General features: G+C 37.1%; 1 long non-coding RNA gene across 1 annotated transcript; it reads right to left on the reverse strand.

Annotated features, from left to right (window-relative positions):
- Positions 1–1,149: 1,149 nt before the first annotated feature.
- LOC117122956 lies at positions 1,150–4,609 on the reverse strand. Its single transcript, XR_004447777.1, has 3 exons — positions 4,330–4,609; positions 2,480–3,742; positions 1,150–1,392 (listed from the first exon to the last, which is right to left on the reverse strand). It is a non-coding gene; the product is annotated as an uncharacterized LOC117122956 (long non-coding RNA).
- Positions 4,610–5,716: the final 1,107 nt, after the last annotated feature.

Consider the following 5,716-nt stretch of genomic DNA (forward strand, 5'->3'; position numbering starts at 1 on the left):
TGAAACATGGTCTTACGATCTTCTTGATTCATATCGAATATTGATTGCTGTACGCTTAAATAGACATTGCTTTGTAGCAATAATAAGTACTAAATAGATGTATTAATAGATCAGCTGCCCGCGCGGAACAAAATAAAGAACCTGATAGTGATAACCAAAATTTTATATTTTGTACGGATGTATGCTATAGACAGTTTTTATGAAAAATTTGAATAATGTGCCTAATTAAAGTGAGGCTTCGAAGGAAAAAAGTTGCTGATTTTTTTTAAGTCAGGAGAAAGTTGTTTGACGAAAAACAGGAACGGTAAATGAGATACAGATTTTTGAATATTTAAAATTTGGGGGGAAAGGGGCGTAATCTTTTTTTACACCTTTTCTCCCAGAATTCCCTCAGTTCTACCGCATATAAATTTTTTCCCTCCGGAGTCTGACTTTAATCCCGTCAACGGGGGTTACGGGAAAAAAAAGAGTGAGATTTGAACCCCATAAGTTCGATTATCTTTACACAAAACGTGCATCTTTACCGCTCGGCCACATTTCACCTGATACATATAGCCAATAATATTATACCCCTATTCCGGGCGCTGTTTTGCTGTCACCAACACCATGGAGGAAATATTTTTCCTCCATGCCAACACCCTCTCGCTATTGGGACTGCTATTTTTGCCATTTCTACCGTTATTAGATATAATTCTTGTTGATTGGTTATACCAAGTACTAAATAATTGCTCTTAAACTATCGTTTGTATATTTTGCTTGTACCTAGGAACGGTGGCGTAACGATGGGGCCGGGGCCCCTTTCTTGGACTCCGGTCGCCGATTTCCATCGTGGAATTTTAGATGTGCTTGTTTTTTAATCATGTTTGCATTGTTATTCTAAATGAATAATATCTCGTTTTAAAAATATTTTGACAAATTTAGTGTGGCCTCGGGTCGTTCCCTCTCTTTATTCCACCACTGAATAAAATATGATATATGTCCTACAGTCGATTTTAGAGATACACTATGGTGTTGCCCTAGTGGGCTGAGATAAGAAAATCTATTATTATGGCACGTCTAGATGGCCGGAAATGGCACACACAGAATTTAAATTGTGAATATAACAAATTTTACATAATAATTTTGACAAATTTGGTGGGGTCATAAGGTCAACGGGGCCTCTCCCTTTAATCCGCCACTGGATATAATATGATATATCTCGATTTCAGAGACATATTATGGTGTTATGTATCAACAAAGTCCTTTTGGTCAGGGTGCTGGATCGTGGAATCTATGGGTAGGGCCCTTTCTGGTCCCTAGTGGTCGGGGGCCCTGCGGACAGCCGCATGAGAGCGCATAGGCGTTACGCCACTGCCTAGGGATCTTTTACAAGAAATTTAATCTGTTATTTACCTGCGCTCGGCCACATTTCACCTGATGCATATAGCCAATAATATTATACCCCTATTCCGGGCGCTGTTTTGCTGTCACCAACACCATGGAGGAAATATTTTTCCTCCATGCCGGAAATATTTTTCCTCCATGCCAACACCTTCTCGCTATTGGGACTGCTATTTTTGCCATTTCTACCGTTATTAGATATAATTCTTGTTGATTGGTTATACCAAGTACTAAATAATTGCCCTTAAACTATCGTTTGTATATTTTGCTTGTACCTAGGAACGGTGGCGTAACGATGGGGCCGGGGCCCCTTTCTTGGACTCCGGTCGCCAATTTCCATCGTGGGATTTTAGATGTGCTTGTTTCTTAATCATGTTTGCATTGTTATTCTAAATGAATAAATGATATAATATCAGTGGCGGATGCAGGTATTTGAAATAAAGTGTGCCAGAGAGGGACTTTCACAGTTGGAGAGTCTATACCACCTCAGCCCCACGATGGTTGGGGCTGAGGTAAGAAAATTTATGATTATGGCACCTCTGATGGCCGGAAATGGCACTCACAGATATAAAATTGTGAATATAATTTTTTTTTCTATCTCGTTTTAAAAATATTTTGACAAATTTAGTGTGGCCTCGGGTCGTTCCCTCTCTTTATTCCACCACTGAATAAAATATGATATATGTCCTACAGTCGATTTTAGAGATACACTATGGTGTTGCCCTAGTGGGCTGAGATAAGAAAATCTATTATTATGGCACGTCTAGATGGCCGGAAATGGCACACACAGAATTTAAATTGTGAATATAACAAATTTTACATAATAATTTTGACAAATTTGGTGGGGTCATAAGGTCAACGGGGCCTCTCCCTTTAATCCGCCACTGGATATAATATGATATATCTCGATTTCAGAGACATATTATGGTGTTATGTATCAACAAAGTCCTTTTGGTCAGGGTGCTGGATCGTGGAATCTATGGGTAGGGCCCTTTCTGGTCCCTAGTGGTCGGGGGCCCTGCGGACAGCCGCATGAGAGCGCATAGGCGTTACGCCACTGCCTAGGGATCTTTTACAAGAAATTTAATCTGTTATTTACCTGCCTGTTTCACTCAGGGTAGTTTCACCACATGCTTAGTTGCATTTATCTTTGTTATGCTAAATTGTTAAGAAGGGTATGACGCGACTCTATTTCTTAAGGAATTTGCGGTCATTCAATGTTGATATATGTATAATGAGCCTTTTTTATTCTTCTTTGGTAATTCTAAGGTTTGGTAATTTAAGGAAACACGATTGTAACAGACTAAAACGTATCATAAATCAGGCTGGAAAATTCTACAAAAAAAAAACAACTAGATGATATCTGTGAGATTAAAATAATTGATAAAGTAAAGAGATTTTAATAAATAGTTCCCACCCACTAAATGCATCTTTTACTTGGCTACCCTCGGGTAAAAGGTTAAAATCACAAGTCCGTAGAACAAATAGATATCTTAATTCATTCGTACCATTTTCCATTCGAATGCTTTATCAAAATATCAAATAAGTTTTATGGCCTAATTAAAATTTATTTTCTCCACTACTAGCTATTTATTATTTATACTGACTGCTGCATTTTGTTTTGCGATGTGATGTACCAACTGATTTTCCGTTAGGAGACAAATAAAGAATCTTAAATCTTGAGTCAGACTTCAGTAAAGCCTTTCTTTCAATACACCGTTACTGAATTTTTTAACCTCAAGCTGTTTCAGTGTTCATACATTTCTAATTCCTTGTACAATAAATTTAAAGAACTTAACATTTTTCATTTTCGAAGGCGACGTGTAGGCTCTCATATCCACAGGAAAGCCAACCACACACTTGTAGACCGCTTTTCTAATCACACTGTAAAGAATCAGAAAATGTGCTTTACCTACAGCTGATTTTTACAATACAAAATGCTGCGTTATGAACGTCCGCTCTGTGCAAAGATAAAACCACTAAAATTGTCGACTTTGTTATAGAAAACTTGACATTGCGCTCTGTGAAACCTGGCTGAAACCCGATGACATTGTAGCTATGGGTGATATGACACTCCCTGGTTTCAAGCTCCCCCGCTCTACTTAAAAGCGTGGCAAGGTGTAGCAATTTTTTATAAGAAAAGTTTAACTGCTCATTTCCCAGATTTTGAAATCAAACCAAAGTCTTTCGAATTTATGCCATGTGTTTACTTCAAATAATTACTCTATACCGTCCACAACAAAAATCAACATCCTGCACTTTTCGAAACTTCCTGGGGGAATTTTCATCAATGATCGATCATACTTCTCTAAGTCCAATGCCATTGGTCATCGCTGGTGATTTCAACGTTCATGTTAACGACCTAGAAAACACAAATGCATGTTCAAGTCTCTTGACCTGTTTATGGTATTAAACAGCACATTACAGAACCCACTCATAAACGAGGAAACATTTTAGACCTTTTTATTAGTTGGTTACTAGTGATTTGAATATTATTGAAGGAATTTCAGACCACCGTGCTATATGCAGCAAACTTCTACTTGAAATACCACAAAATCATACCCTTACTATAAACTTAAGCAGCATTTAGGTCATACAGACTACAGATTTCAATACAGATATTTTAAAACTTAGTGATTTAAGTCGGGATAATGACTGACAAAAACTGCTTATCCGCTAAAGTTGAAATGCCCTTGATAGGCATGCTCATGAAGGTACGTTCGGTTATACAGTAGTTCATACAGAAGAAAAAGCGGTGGTTATTTCAAAACAAGTAGAGACGCTCACGTCTCAAAATCGACCGTCCGCTGCTGTCTAAAGAAACAGTTATTTATTAGTAAAGTTAATAAAGCTAAATCTAGTTACTACACAACACTCCTCACTATGATAAAAACCAAAAGTACATATTTAAACTAACAAATACTCATCTTCATAAACAGTGATACTCACCTTTTCCAAAAAATCAGTCAAATCAAGAACTGGCAAACTCATTCAGCACCTACTTCTCGAACAAGGTTAGATTAATTCGCGATGGACTGGAGCCTGTAGGTAAGCCTTATACGGTCATTGAAAAAACAGTGGCGGCTGATTTCGATGAATCCTCAAAAGATGAGGTTCAAGCAAGTATTTCACAATCTTCAAATACTTCGCATCTTAAATGATCTCTTGTGGAATATGAACAATGGTATGGTATCAGTATTAGTACTTTTACAACTTTCTATCTACAGCATTCGACACTGTGGACCACAATTACTGACAAGGCCACGCAACTTGTTTGGTATCAAAGGCACAGTACTGGTTCAGATCCTATTTGAGTCATAGAAGTTGCTTTGGATACGTATTGAAGAAGCCACTTCCCCTGAGACGACGTTGCAATATGCACTTCCTCAGGGCTCGGCTTTGGGCCCAATTTTATTCTGCATGTAAATTTCACCGATTGAAGAAAAGATTAAAAACCATGGTTTAAATTATCACTGCTACGCTGATAATAAGGCGGATGTTATTTATCTTAAACAAAAGATTGTTGGCCAATTTTTACAAATCAAATTGCAGTTTATAGAAGCATTAAACAAGCTCTTTGTAACAGACTTTGCGAAGTACCCAACTTAATAAAATATTAACTAACACCATAAAACGTATAGTACGCATAGACTAATAATTGATATTTTGAAGGCATTTTGATAATGAACAAGGAGGAAGAAAATGGTTTTATGGCGTACCCCGTCCAAAGAGCCAGTGAGTAGACCACGTCGTCAATGAATTCCTCGCATACCACCGCCGAGGAACGAGTGGAAGAAGAGTCGAAGGCGAACATGGCCAAGCCGGTGTTCTTAAAGAACACGGAGATATGTGGGCCGGATAGTGAGAAAACGATTGAAGCTGAGGATATTTATATTGCTCTTGTGAAAAGCGATCGTTGGCCTACAAAAATGTCCCTCAAATGAGGGATTAGCAAGCTTAGGCCTACATTTTTTGTATTCATCTTCAAAAGACATGAAAAACAAAGATTTCAAAGCAAAAAAAAAGTACATTACAATATTAAAGTGTTTTGTAACATTAAATAAAGGCAGAAAAAAATAGAGAAAAAATAATAAAAACATGACAGAAAAAAGAGTCATTCCTTAACATTGAAAAAAACCACTTTTCAAATTTAACAAGTTAATTTCCACAAAATCAAATAGGCAGCAGTACAAAATATCATTTAAATTCACAGATCCTATAATTTTTTTAAATAACAAAACCAGGAAACTACTGTAAATAATGATTATGATTATTGCATTCTCATCACATTATTTTTTTAAACACCGTTTTCTCTTGTAAATATCGTTTCTTTTTC

This window comes from Anneissia japonica, unplaced genomic scaffold (assembly GCF_011630105.1).
Source record: "Anneissia japonica isolate Jap-2015-1 unplaced genomic scaffold, ASM1163010v1 scaffold674_len412849_cov176, whole genome shotgun sequence".
Lineage (NCBI taxonomy): Eukaryota > Metazoa > Echinodermata > Crinoidea > Comatulida > Comatulidae > Anneissia > Anneissia japonica.